The sequence below is a fragment of the Nuphar pumila genome, chromosome 13 (assembly GCF_984573655.1).
Source record: "Nuphar pumila chromosome 13, dmNupPumi1.hap1.1, whole genome shotgun sequence".
In the NCBI taxonomy this organism is placed as follows: Eukaryota; Viridiplantae; Streptophyta; class Magnoliopsida; order Nymphaeales; family Nymphaeaceae; genus Nuphar; species Nuphar pumila.
In genome coordinates this window covers 83,477,746-83,493,491 of record NC_143261.1, presented here as the reverse complement: position 1 = coordinate 83,493,491, position 15,746 = coordinate 83,477,746, and positions in this window count along the sequence as shown.

Genomic DNA, 15,746 nt, shown 5'->3' with positions numbered 1-15,746 from the left:
TATATATATATATATATATATATATATATATATATATATATATATATGCTACTGTCTATCATATGTATATGTTATTTGGATCAAAATATACCACTTTGGAACCAAGGTTGTCGGCAAAATAACCATTTCTTTTGCCTAGTTATTTGAGAAAGCTTTTTGGAGAAAAAATCTCACTTTTATAAAAAATGTTTAGTCCTGTATCAATCATTGTTGAAAAACTCATTGAGTTTAAAATGTAGAGAGTTGTCTTAGAGGGCATAGCCTTCAAGAGCATTAGATCTTGGGCTTGTCAAATAAACTTTAAACCTTAAATATTAAACTTTGGACTTTGATTTAGACTTGGCCTTGGATTTGGATTAGCTCTGGTCTAGTTTCGGTCTTAGTATGACTTTAATCAATTTTGTACCTTATAAACTCTTCTCCTAAAAGGTTTCCCTAAAATGTTATAGTGATTTACCAAGGCAAGTATAAGGTCTTTTGTGACCTTTTTTGGGAGCAGCCCCCTTGATAGAATGCTAGCGATGCATGGATCACACGATGAGACATTACAGTGCATGCAATTATTTGGATCATGATGAGTGTGAGTTTCCATAATGGGTTCATGTTACCTGTTTTGCCCATAACGAGCCTTTATGAAACCATTCACTATGGTCTATAAAAACCCCAAAAATCCTAGTTGTCTAACATGAAATCATCAATAAGGAATTTCTCTCCTTCTTTTCCCTTAGTTCTTCTTGTAAAGTTATTCAGGGTAGCTGTGTCATGGAGGCTAACCTATACAGTGCTGTGATTAGTATAGCATGAGAAAGTGCATAATTGGTTGTATCCCGTAAGAAAAGTTGTGTATAACCCTATTGCACTCATGTTCTTTTCTCGGTGGGGCAACTGTCGCTTTTAAGAAAGCACCATTGTTGCGCACTTCCAAGCATCATTCCCACTAGGGCTGAAAAAGTTTCAGATCTCCAAAAGTTACTGCAAGACTTCAAGCTTTGTTCCCACCAACCACCACAGAAAAGGTTCCAAATATCTAATAGTTTAAAAACCATAGAAATTCTAGTTGTCTAACACAAGATTATCAATAAGGACTTCAAGTTTTCTTCTGCCTGTGTTTCTCTTCTTCCTCTCCCTTTCTTATGAAGTTGTTCAGGGTAGTTGTGTTTTGAAGGCTAACCTACTCAGTGCCAGAGGTGGTTAGTATAGCACGAGAAGGTGCAAGCTTAATTGTATCTCAGAAGTGAAATTGTGTACAACCCTACTACACTCAGGTTCTTTTCTAGATGGGGCAACTGTCGCTTTTAAGAAATCGTCATTGTTGCATGCCTCCAAGCATTCTTCCTGCCAGAGCTAAAAAAGTTTTAGATCTTCAAAAGTTATTGCAAGTCTTCAAGCTTTGTTTTCACCAACCACTACAGAAAAGGTTCCAAATATCCAACAGTTTAAAAGCGACATCTGAGCTCCTTGGCATCTACTATGAAGGTCAGCAACAAAGAGATTCAAAAGTTGTCTCAGTTCGATGGGACTAACTTTAAATACTAGCAAAACAAAGTCATGATCTTTCTGACCATGACTAAATAAGTGTACATGCTCACAGAACCATTTTCTCCTGAATGGGAAGAGACCATCATTGAGAACATAAAGTGTCTGAAGTGGAAGGAAGATGACTATGTGTGTTGAGAGCACATTCTAATTGCATTGTTCAATCCGTTGTTTGATCTCTATTTTAAAGTGGATTCAATGAAAAAGCTCTGGGAAGATCATTAGAGCAAATAAGATATAGAGGACACTGGAAATCATAAGTTTCTTGTCACTAAATATATGGATTTCAAGTTTCTTGATGATAAACCACTCTTAGCTCAAGTTGATGAAATGCAATTGTTAGTACACCAACTAAAGGCAAAATGCATGAACTTTGATGAGTTTTTCTAAGTGACTACGATTATTGGAAAATTACCCAATTCATAGAAAGACTATCATAACATGCTGAAGCATAATAATGATAATTTCACTTTGAAGTAATTTTTTTCTCGTCTTCGTATTGAAGAATAAGCTCGTCATAGAGATAGAAAAGAGAAAGTTAAAGAAGCCGACACCAAAGTGAATAAGACAAATCATAAACCAACGTTCAAGCTTGGTTTGAGATTTAAAACAAATATACTAAAATATTTGAAAAAGTCAAAATGTGAAATTATTTTTTGCTATGTATGTGGCAAATTAGGGCATTTTGCGAGAGAGTGTCATCATGGCAAGATTCTAGGCACCAAGGCAAAAGCACCTAAAAGAAACCTAGTAGTTGCAGTAAGCTCTATGCTTATGGTTCAAATGGATAAAGGGTGACATGTGGATTTTAGGTCAACAATTCACACTTATAATGACTGGAGTATATTTAAAACCTACAATCTCATGGGGGAAGACAATCAAGTCAAAATGGGAGACTCTCATTTTGCAAAGGTTAAAGAAAAATGGATCATGAGACACAAGTTTACATCTGAGAAATGTCTTACCCTCATGAATGCGTATCATATACCTACTGTGACAAAGAACCTCGTATCCATTTTTCTATTGTCCACACATAGGTTTAAGATCATTTCAGATCACAAATTAAATTTTTTATAATATAGACTGCTTTCTGTTCACAGAACAGTCTTGTCCAGTTATGTCTTTCCAATGAAAAATCAATCATAAAGCTTCCCTTTAAATAACCTCCTTATGATGTTTCTTAATTCAATAAAGAAACTCCAATATTAATCATAGCTAATTTGAATTTCACTTAAATTAAAGATAAATTAATGAATCCTAGCTAATTAGAATTCTTAACACAACAAGGAAACAATTAAACCATGTTAACTAACTAGGTCTCTTAATGAGATAAGAAAACAAATTAAATAAATTGACTAAGCTAAGAAGATAGAAAAAGAAAAGTAGGTGGGGACATCCCCCTTGGATTGACTTGGAATTGGCTGGAGTCCTTCCCATATTAGACTCCAAGATCCAAGAGGGCCCACATCCTATTGGGCATCCCACCCTAGGATCCAATTTATCGTTTGGGTCCACATTAAATGGGCATCCTGCTCCATGGATCCTATTTCAAAATTCTAGATCCATGTCCAGATCCAGATACTAAAATACAATTATCCAAATTCAAATCCAAATATTAGAATTATAATTATCCAAACCCTATTTAAAATTCAAACAAAAAATATAACATGAATTTCATCTTTATTTTTTTTTAAATTATTGAAAATTCTTAGGTGCTACACTTTGGATTATGAGTTATATTATACGAGAGAACACACTAACCTTGAAGGTTATAGTGTGCTATTTAAAATTTGGATAGGGATGATTTCATATCCATGAGCAGATGAGTCTTTACTTTTGGATCTGGGACAATATTCAGAAGCAAACCATTTAACCCAATCCATGATGGAGGTTGAGCTTATAGCACTAACATCTACTGATATGGAAGCTGAATGGCTATGGAATCTCTTAATTGAGATTTCATTGGGTAGCAAACCCTTACCTCTTGTGGCAATTCATTGTGATAGTCAAGCTGCTATATATAAAACAGAGAACAACATATATAATGCAAATCTAGTCATATAAGTCTAAAGCACAATACTATGAATAATTTACTCAAGCAAAGAGTAATTTTAGTGGAATATGTAAAATCTTGCCAAAACTTGGCAGATTAACTTATGAAAAGCCTTTCACAAAAAATCATTAAAGTACATCTAAGGAATGAGACTAAAACCCACTAAAAGAGATTACCAGTAATGAAAACCCTACCTAGTGACTCAGGTTTTGGGGGTGTCAACAAGTCGGGTTTGGTCTGGACCCAGGTCTAATTGGGTCTACTATAAGATAAACCATACTCAGACCTGATAAGAACTACATGAACCAGACTCGGACCATACCCGATAAAGTAATGTTTTTTTTATCAATTTTATATTGAAAATTTGTGGGTCTTAATTAGAACTCGGGTCAGGTCCGGGTGTGGTATTAAATTTCACAAACTATACCTGGATCCATATATTAATTGAACCTTCAAGTCCAAACCCGAGTCTTAATCGTCTTCTTATTTGTCACCATACTCAGATCCTATAGGGTTTGGTCTGGTTCGAATCCGGGTAAATCCGACATGTTGACACCCCTACTCAAGTTGCCTAAGTTATTGGTTCAAAGGAAAGAACAAATCACTGGAGTAATCAGATGAGCACTAATATATATATATATATATATATATATATATATATATATATATATATATATATATATATATATATATATATATATATATATATATATATATATAGACAAAGTGTATCTTCATGTCCCATTATGATGTAAGTGATTGAAAAAACCTATGATATGAGGATGAGTTGAAATTCTTGTGGTGCCCAAAATTCAATGGCTCAAAAGCTTAGAGCCCATTAAGTGGGACTCCTTGATGGGAATGATAAACTATGTGGTCAAGGTGTTTGGCAAGAACCAAGTGCACATATTTGATCTAGGCAGAGAAGTGGGGCCTTGATCTCCTCTGCTTTGGGAGCAAAGTGGTGCATAGCATGGTGGTCTGTAACGACCCAGAATTGAGGCCAATTTCTTTTGGTGTTCTTTTAATTTTTTATAGAACTAGTGTATTGATTTATTGCTCCATTGGAGCGGGTGTAGAGGATCTTGGGGATGTGATGTTAGGCTCCATTTTTTTAAAAATCTGGACATGACCATATGGGTCAAGATCTAGGAGTTGTTAGAACATGTGAAATGACCTATACTGTGAAAGACGTCACAATATCTGTGCTATAAACCTAAAATATCACCTCACACCCAATAAGGGTCATCCCAGCTCATGTGGGATCTGGTATGCTGATGTAAAAGCCTATATGGCTGAGCATAGAGTGAAAAAGTCAAAGGACATGTGTTATTTTCCTATTCAAGCAAGGAAGGAGGCTACAAGTCTCATAAGGAGGACACATGGTACACCAGGAGAGCTTCCTACAAGGAGGAGAAACTTCTCTAATCTATGAGGACACTTGGCATATCAAGAAAAAAAAAAAGATAAATATGAGGGTCCATAAAGTCAACAAGGTAGGACCAACTAGAAAGAGGAGAGAAAAAACCAAGTGGGGCCTATACGGGGCACCAACTTGGGAGAAAGAAGAAAAAAGAAGCCAAGTGGGGCACCCCTTGGAAAGGAGAAGGAAAGAAGGGAAGAAAGGAAAGGTGGGGCATCCCCCACTTTCTTAAAAAGAAAAGAGAAAAGGAAAATGAGGGGGACACCCCCAACTTTCCAAAAAAGGAGGGGCACCCCCACTAACCCCCTCTCATTCCTTCTTTCTATTTTGTGGTTTGGTCCAACATTAGGTTAATTTTTTATTTATTAAATAAGATTTTTGGTAACTTAATTGGGTCTTTAGGATTTGGTTAGAGAAGAACCCCAGTTAGGCTAACTAACCTCCTCTTTAGTATAGTTTTGACTTCCAGTTATGATCCAGTTTTGACATATAGAGTATGTATGGAGATTTGGATTAAATTTTCTATTTTGGATTGGAGTTGGACACATACCCAGACTAAACACTATAAATAGAGGTTTGGGTTCTCTTTTAAGAGGCATTGAATTTTTTCTTTCTAGCTCTCTCTTTGGATGTCCCTCTCTCTCTCTCTCTCCTTCTCTTTCCTCTCTGATCCACATAAGGACCAAACTCCCAAGGGTTGGTTGTTCACCTCCATTAGAAGGCCCATGCTTTTCTGACATCCTGACCATGTGATCTTGCTTTACATTGAACTCATCAGTGTTGTTGCATTACAGATCATGTGCTAGAGTTGCAGAACATGAGAGACACCATCCCAATATGCTACAAACTTCCCAAGTGCCCCTACGACCCATCCATAGCCTTAGATTCACTTTCATTTAATTTTTAGAACCCAAAAACCAAAATTGTACTTTATCGGGTGCTCGATTTGGCTATTTTACCTAAATTAAATTCCCTTGACCTTCTGCAGCCTCTCCCTCTGTCCAACGCGTATTTTAAACATTTTCTCATGTCCCTATACCTCCCTACAACCCTTAGACCAAGTTTCACAAGTTCTAGACCTCGAACTATCTCTTATTACCCCATCGAGCTCAAACTGAATCACCTAGATTAATTGTTTAGCCTCATTCTTACTCGTACCACCTCGTTTGCCACAACAAGGAACCTTCATCCTCTCCCTCACTGTGTCAATTGGGACAAAAACACTAGGACACCCAACCCACATGTCCCAAGCCAAAAACATAGCAAGTTCAATCTATTAAAGCCCGCCAAACTCCAACTAGAGTACCTATCCACCGCAAGCCCTAGATTCCCGACCAGGCCTTCTTCTGATCTCAATGTTGGTTCATCCACCCCAAACCACAATTTTTTTAGGGTACTATAGAATATCATCTTCCTTTAATTCCATTTACAAAATTAACAAACTATCCTAGGAAACCTCTTCAAGATCTGATCCTAGCCCCTCATTTAAATCTCCGTGAATGAGTCATCCATCATACTTTGTATCTCGGATATGTAGAAAATATATCTAGATCCATTAGAACTCTATAAATAGGGAGCCTTTTCTTCCTTATGTAAGATATTTGACCCCTATATTCCTAGCATTGTGGCTCTATCAAAACGCTGCCAGAGACTAAGCCTAGTCGAGCTGACCCACCTAACGCACCTAACTTACCTTGGCCTAGTCAATTAGCCTAGGGTGAACCACCTAGGGAGCTTTTTTTATGTATTTTATTTGTTTTCTTCATTTTTAGAAGTTTATATTTGACTAATGTTAGCACATTTATCATTTTTTATGTTTTTTTCGAGTTTCGATGGTTTTCACCACCAAACTCACTTTTTTAGATTTCTACTCGAGGTATGCGCCATTTTTGCAATGCAGCCCCAATAATGAAGATCTAATGTTCCTAATTCAGCTGATCTCTGCTCAATAGAGGAGAAAAGGTGTGGGGTATTGAAGAACGATTCTCATTACCTTCTAAAGTTTGGATTTGAATCTCGAATCTATTTGTTCAAACATTTTTTTGGTGAAAAAAATGCATTTTTGCTTTTAAAATCAAGGATTCACACAAATTGAAAGAGGCAATCCTTTGCTATGAACAATTAATGTTAAGCAGTTAGTTTGTGTTAGTTGGTAGAAAAAAAGAACTATCACTTTTAGGACTCATTGTGAACCACATATTGAGGTAGATGGTCTTTGGTAATTCTACTCCTTTTGTCATATCCCCATTGTGTTTGAATTCAATTTTATCTATGAAACTTTTTATATGTTACATAATCAACATATATGATACATATGCAACCTTAACATCAGCGACTCTCTAATATACAAACAAACATGCAAACTTAACACTTACATCATTGCTCAACAAAGTGTCCATGAAAAAATCATGCTCGAACAAACCTTTTACTGCTTCTTATCCACCTATTTTCATGGCTAATTACAATGGAATATAAATGCGTATATGTACTACCACTAATTGTATACACACAACTTATTTTATTATACATCTTACCATAATTTGATCTGTGCTTGCGGGTGGGGCTTTGGATTTTGGCTTTTTGTTGTCATGTTTCTCTTTAGTTGGTTTATTCATATCATAAGAGACCTAAGATATACATAAAAGACTTAAAACATTAGAGGAGTTCATTAAAAAACTTTTGATAAATATATAAAAGCAATTCATTTAATAATTTTAACAAATACACACACGGAAAAGCATAGACAAACACATACACATTTTGCAATAAGAAGTACTCAAACATATTGTTATGCATGCATTATGGCAAACCTCACCACATATACTGTACTTGTATGAAACAACATCCTTTGGTATTATTTTTTAACTTTAGGTTACCCTAGTTTACGCATCACCTTCGGTGGGTAGACTAGAATAAGAGTCAATAAAAGGTCATATGGGACATTATCTATCGTAAAGAATGCAAACATATGATATATAATTATATAAGAATCAACTTTGAATTACTCATTGCAGTAATCTTCTGGTAGATTGCCCTCATACAAAATGTCAAACACATTTTTTTTTCTGAAAATTAAGATGTAGCACAAAACTTTAGTTTTCCATCGAGGATAATATAATTATATATGACTTAATCTTGCTCTAAAAAAATATGCATTATTGTTTTGTGGTTGCATGAGCTACACTCCACCAAAACACACAAAGTAGTAAAATAAATATTTTAGCAAAGTTTTTTGTCAAGTGTTTTATGCAATATCCAATATGACATGTAGGCTAGGTGTAGGGGATGTCAAATAACAACCCTAGGTACTTATCTAAGATAACAGTCAAAACTCTTCTCCCTTTAAAGTTGTCGAAATGTATGAGTTCATGCTTCAGACGCTCCAAAAAACAATGTCCATGATTTCTTGAACTCCTTATCTACAACTATAGACGGAACAAAAAATATCTCACTATAAGGATCAATACTATGAACCAACAACAATATACCCATATATATATATATATATATATATATATATATAGAAGAATGGGTCATCTCATCCTTTTAAAAAATCATTGATGCATAGACAAAACAGGTACTTAAATCGATCTCTCTTATCAATTTCAATGATCTCTACCGTTCTTGGGTTTGTCATCATCAAATGATCAAAATAGGCAGAAAATATCTTGAATAACTCTTCTTATGAACCATATAGCTCTTCTTTTTATGACATGTTTATTTATAACTAATGTTGATACATTTCTCACGACTAATGTCATTGATGATTTATCTTAAGAGTTATCTTCGGGTTATTATGCAGATATTTGCGAATAACATATGCAATCCATGTGGAAGAAACTTTTTTCACTCGAAGGTTGCCTAATGAACTACAACATATATGCTCTCTTTTATACTTCTTCACTTAAAAGAATATTGTTCTTCGTACCTTTGTATAATAGATTTTTCAGGAGCAATCATCCATAGGTTGCCTAGTTTGCAATTTTTTTTTATAGTTATTCATGATCATGTGATCTTTCAAAAACTCACGACAATGCTATAGATCATGAAGCCTTTTGTCGACAACAATGTTTCCATCATTTGAGCTTATTGTTAGCCATTGAAATGATTCTCGAACATTAAGTTTTTTTTATTACGCAACTCATCAAGCATTTGAGAAGTCATTGCTTCAATGATTTTCAATTGTTTTTTATTGTATGAGAATCCATTAAATAAGAACCTATTCAACCACGTCTTATTAGTAAAAAAACAAAAAAACATTTGTATTGCTCAATCAATGCTCATATAAGTTATACAACATACTAAGGGTTTAACTTTTCAATTGTCAATTGTGCATCATTTGCATCCACTATTATCTGTCTTATGTCATCAATGTCTTCGTCCTCTCTTATAATTTTAGAGTCATCATCATTCGACATGGTATACTCATCACCACCATCCGATTCTCCACTAAACACATGATCGTTGCTGACATTAATTGGCTTTTCAAATGCACAAGCTAAATCAAAGGTTATCGTATTTATCTCTTTATTTGCTTCCATGTATGCATCATTCTTGCATTTTCCAATTTATGATTAATCATAAAAAACACCTTTATCATCACACCTATACATTAAACATAAATTATAAAGTCCAACAACTTGTATCTATTTATGTCATCCTCCTTAGAAGGTTGGATGTTATCTATATTGTTGTAGTGAACATCAATAGCACTAGTTTGTTGATGTAGCTCTACATCTTTTGAAAATATCCCCTGATCATACACAACTTAATTGTTAGTGCAAGTTGTTTATTGCTTGCACGTAGATATTGATATCCCTAATTGGTTGGGACAACTGCATTCCCTTTACATGCATGTTACGAACAATAATATTGCTAACTGTTTGGGAGAGTTGGAGAATTGAGCTTAATAGATAGTATATGAGATAGATGCACATTCTCTACACGATTCTCATCATTCCCATCATCACTTCTTCGGTGGATATTTCGTTTCTTAACTGCTTCTTGTAAATCACTTTCAATTGCTTTTTGTTTAACAATATCATCTTTCACAATAAAAGCAATTAAGTAAACACTACTACTACATAACATCGAGTATACATTATTGTCATCCAAATCTTTTGTCCATATTTGTTGTGTAACACCCATATTTTTTGAGGAATTTATTATTATTATTATTATTATTATTATTTTAGGATAAAATGAAAAATATATTTAAAATTAATAATGGTTGGAGTCCATAGGTGGGCCGTCCCATCCTATGTGACACTCCAAAATAAAGATTTAAAATATGATACAAAAATACAAGTGAAAAACATTAAAAATAAAAAACTAGTTATTTGGTGCAATTAAAAGTTTATTGTTTTTTTTAACTTCTGAGAGGAGGACAATTTTTTAGAGAGCTCCATAGGGGTGACATCACCTCTAGAGAGTCCTAAATGGAGTTGAGGGTTGAATTAAAAAGACAACAAGCTATTTAACAAAAAGTAAACTCTATTGTTGACTAGTCAACTTGCTTATTTGGCAAGCAAGGAAGGAAGAAAAAAATTAGCACTCTATTCTAACCCTTAGATCAAAGGGCTGGAAGTATTTTCAGCCCTTGATCTAAAGGAAAATGCCTATATATAGAGGAGGGTTGCACGCCCTCAAATTATTTCCACATTTTTTTAGCTCGCTTTGTCTCTCTCCCAAAAACCTATATCCCTTATTCTTCTTCCCTAATCTTCAATGTTGGGTCTTCTCAACGTAGTCCAGCAAAGGAGGCTTCCATGCACATTGAGAAAGCTTGTAAAGGTCTTGAGTGAGGCCTTTGTTGGCATAGAACGGTTGGTTTACATAAGGAGAGCCATTTAGTCTCTCATAATCGATTTTTGTCATTAAGGAAGATAGTTCTATACTTTATACATAAACCAGGATTCGTGGGTATGAATACCTTCGATTTTTCATGAGTACGGACCCTAGATCATGCCTCCCACATGTGGGTTGGATATAGGACTATCAGATCATGTATTTGGAAGGAGTTTTCGAAAGAAAAACCATATGAAAAATTATTTTTCATTAAACTGATTTCTTCAGAAATTAAAATTATAAAAATGGTAAAAGATCCATAGTAGATGATTGTTTTTCTGAATATTTTGTTTTGGGTTGGTAGATTACAATATTATTAATATTTTATAAAAAAATTATGAATTTCTATAATCATTTTTCTGAGAAAATATGGGGTTTTCAATTCATTTTTTTTAAAAATATTCCATTTTTTGTTTTTCGGTTTGACACCCGACTGGTAAATCATTTGTATCTCCCTTGCCTGGAAGAGTTTTAATGAGCAGTTTATTGCATTGGAAAGCTAACAAAATTTCGCATTTACTGTGAAATTTTGGGCTATGTTCACGATCTGAGCACAAATCTGTGACAATCAGAACAGAAAAGTATAGGTCTACACCAAAACGTTCGTATCTCCCTCGTCTAGTGGATTTTTGATGAACAATTTAGTGCATTGAAAAGTTGATGAAGTTTCTACGTTCTAAAAAAAATTCAGGTCTGTCCACCTTACATAAATTTTTTTACAGCCTCTGTAACAGTCGGACAGAGTAGAGGTTTTCTCAGAATCTAAGAGTTTGTACAAGAACGACTCTTAATATCAGGTTTATGCTTGTTCTTAATAAAGGAAAATAATCTGAACATCTAGGGTAGAGTACTTTATGTTTAGCATGATTAAACATTATGTTGTTTTGTAAATAATTCATGTTTCACGATTGTTTATGGTTTGTTATGATTCTTACTTAATGAAAATCTTATTCAAGTTATTTCTCAGTAGATTTACGCTTCGTCGATGATGTCTGTTAATATTTTAGCAAAATAAGCCTGGACATGAGCAAATCTTTATTTGATAATGATGAAAATATGTTTAGACTATCAGAAAAATCATGAATTGTGTAGACCTTTACGTTGAGGTTGCTCTTTCTTGATGAATCTTGCATGACCTTGAATCTTGTTATTTCTGCCCTCATTTTTAATATCAACCTATTTTAAAAATAAATTGATATATCTTCAATAACAAGTCTAATAAATTCAAATAAGAATACTAAAGTGTTTTACACATCTAGGGCCTAAACTTGATATTTTAAATTATTTTTTTTGGGTCTGTATTGGGGCTGAAACGTTCCTTGCAATGGAGTACAAATTTTTTGCTCTATCTGCAGGACTGTTCTGACCCACGATTTTGAGGACCTTAAAGACCTACTCAAGGCTGATTAAAATAAATCAAGAAAACTCTAGGTGAATTCTAACATATATAAGATGGTCCTGTAAAAAGGGTTTTATGAAAAGATTTATCTGAAAGTCTGAAGAAGTTTTTCAAACCAAAAAAGTACTTCTACAGAAACAGGGATTGTCTTATATTTGTTCAGAATAGGGTTTAGTCCCAAAATTTTCTTGACTTATCTATGATGACTTTTTTAGTTTTGTTTCTTGGGTTGTTTTCTTGAAACACGTGTATTTGCAAAAAAATTAAGAAAATATGATTCATAATCTGTAAATTTTGGTGAATTTTCCAAAATTAGGCTGACAGAATATCGAAACTGTGAATTTTGATATGTATTGAATTGTTGCTATGCATGCAAAAATATAAAAGCTTATCCTGATAGTTATTGATATGTGTACATGCTTACTGAGTAAGATGTATAAATGGATGATTTAATGCTTATTCAAACTTGCAAATTGGGGTCCTAAAGTAGTGTTATCATTGCAAAACTTTACTTTTGCAAGTCAAACTGACTTTTAAAAAAGATTTTAAAAATAACTCGCCTCTATTTTAAAATGCAAGAAAATTCCGTAGAATGTGACTCGCTTGTCGGTACGAGGTTCAACCATTTCTGGTTCCATAACCAGGGGTAATCGAACCAAGGATCAATCATGTGTTTTGCTTTGCTCAACTTGTCTAAATCGATGTTCTATTCCTAAATGCACAAAGAATCAGGCATGTGCTATGAATTTCAGAAAATGCTGATCGAAAATATGTGTATTCTTTAAATGTTTGTAAAAGTGTATACTTTGAAAATCATGAATCACATTTGAGAAGTCTTTTGAAGAAAATAAAAATTAATTTATGAAGAAACCCTGATGGTCATAATCAGGGAGATTAAATAAATTCTTTACATATCTCTAACTATGGCCACAAATATGTATTGAATATAGTTCATTTGATTCTAAAAAGGGTAAAAACTTAGAAAAGTTTAAAAAATATGCTATGATTTCTGAAAATGCCTAAGAGTGTAGGTCATTTGTGGCTTTGAAAAAGATTATAAATCTGAGTTTTGATCGTATTCTGACTATGACCACAAATACGAAACCCACCGAGTTTATCAACTCCTTAGAAGCTAGTGCACATGCCATTTATGTACACCATGGTGGATTTGAATATGTATGAATCATCATCTATCACACATTAACATTATTGAAAAATACATTATATGCGATGCATCCCTATTCTAAGCAGAAGATTAAATTCTTATTCTATTTTTTTATAATTTACATCAATAATAAATTAAACTAAAGAAAAAAAAATAGTCTTGAATGTCATTGCAAAACTAGCAAACTTTTTAGTGAAAATCTGTCAGTTTTTTGAGATTTATCCAACAATATCTGGAAGTTGCTGGATTTATCCGGACATAACCTTTTTCCATATTTTTCTAAGATAAACATAATAAAAGATTATGCAAAATTGAATAAATAATAAAAATAATAACTTTGAAATTCAAAATTTTGGAAAAAATAACCAAAATACCTCTAAAAACAAGACTATGGCCTTGAAATCAGGGTTTTCAGAAAAGATTTTTGTAAAACTTTTAATTCAGGGATCAAATGGATTTAAATCAACACCAAATCGGGTGTGGAGAACCTTAGCATAATCATAAACATGATAAAACCCTAAAAATAGAAAACTTTTCATGAAAAATATAAAATATCATAAAAATATCAATTTTTGCGTGTGTTTCAGTTGAACCAGGATTCTGCGGGCTTCCCGTTTTCATGATTTAATCAAATAATGTACCAAATGAATTCGAAAATTTTCAAAAATCGACATGGATACTTCTAATAACCCTAAAATTAAAGTGCAATAAAAAAATATCTTTGATATTATTTTGATATGAAAATTAAATAAAAATATAAAAATATGTTATTTTGCTTGCGGGCACGTACTTGTCACAGTGTCAGACACGAATCAGGAATCAAGCAACAATAAAAACTATAAAATTTTATTTGGATAAACTAGACATCTGAACAAAAATATTCCTATTTACAGATCAGAAAAAGCAGCTCCAGATAGGGAGATACCATTCCGGCAATATATGCTTGATTCTAGCAAACACGTAATAGCTCCAGAAAAGACAGTTTCGATTTTGGATCAATTAAAAATAAAAGACAATGTTCAAAATTATAGAAATCATACTAATAAAACTATACATGCTGTTGAATCCATGACTTTCTACAGATTATCAATCGGATCTCCAGTTAGGGAGATACGATCTACGTAAGTTGACCCAGAGCTAAAACCATACATAACGATCATTGTGAAATAGGTTCTGATTTCTGACAGAGGAAAAATAGCAAAAAACCATATAAAAATCTAAAAATTTAGGATATACTATACATCATAACGAACACAGTGCAACTTACGGATCATCAATCGGATCTCTGATGAGGGAGATATCGCTTTGACAATCCGTACATGATTTTGTACAATGCTCTCACGGTACCAGAATCAGAGTTCGGTTTGAGATTTTTTAGTAGGGTTACAGAACTCAAAATAATCCAATTTTTTTTTATAAAAAATCACTGACACATGAATGGTTTAACCCTAACAAAATTAGAATTTAATGACATAAAAACAAACATAAAATAATGTTGTTCCCGCATGCCCAGAATCAAGAATGCATATTATCAATAAAGCACATGAATAAACCTAATTTAAGCATGTAAAAAACTATTAAAAAATGCCAATAATGCAACGAATCATATTTTGATGTTTGAACACATGAAATGAACATTAACATGATAAAGTAAAATAAAAAATCAAGAAAAATACGGTTAGAATTTGATTTGACCGTTAAAAGATGGATTTGACCCATCAAATGGTCGAATCTCGATCTTTTTCTGGCATTTAGCATAATAAACAAAAAGTAAATATTGTTAATGGATTAGAAACATGTAAGAGACCATCGAACATCAGCTGATCATCATCTTGAGGCCCTCACGTGATTTTTTTTTGAAATAGAAAAAAAATATGCTAAAAGGGGCGACAATGGCAAAAATATATAAAAAAAAAGGAGAAGTAGATGACTCACCTTGGGAGCTGCAGCAATGGAGGAAAGAGGAAGGCTTGAGGGAGAGAGGTCCACAAATTTTAGAGAGAGAGGGTGAGAAAACATGCATGGTTGACCCCCCTATAGAGCCCCTTTTATAAAATTTTCCAACCTTAATTAAAGAGTTGGATTTTTTTGAAACTTCTTTAATTAATTAAGATAGAGAAAATGGGGAGAATGATTTTTGGTGGAGTTCTAACCTTAAAAGACTCCATCTAATTAACCTAATTGAGTCCTAATTATCCTAGAACAATCCCAAATATAGAGCCACCTACTGTGGGCTCACATTTGATTTTAAAAGCCCTAATTTCAATATTTAAAAACAAGGTTTTAAAAAGTAAAAATAAAGGTTAGATTTTAAAATAAATTT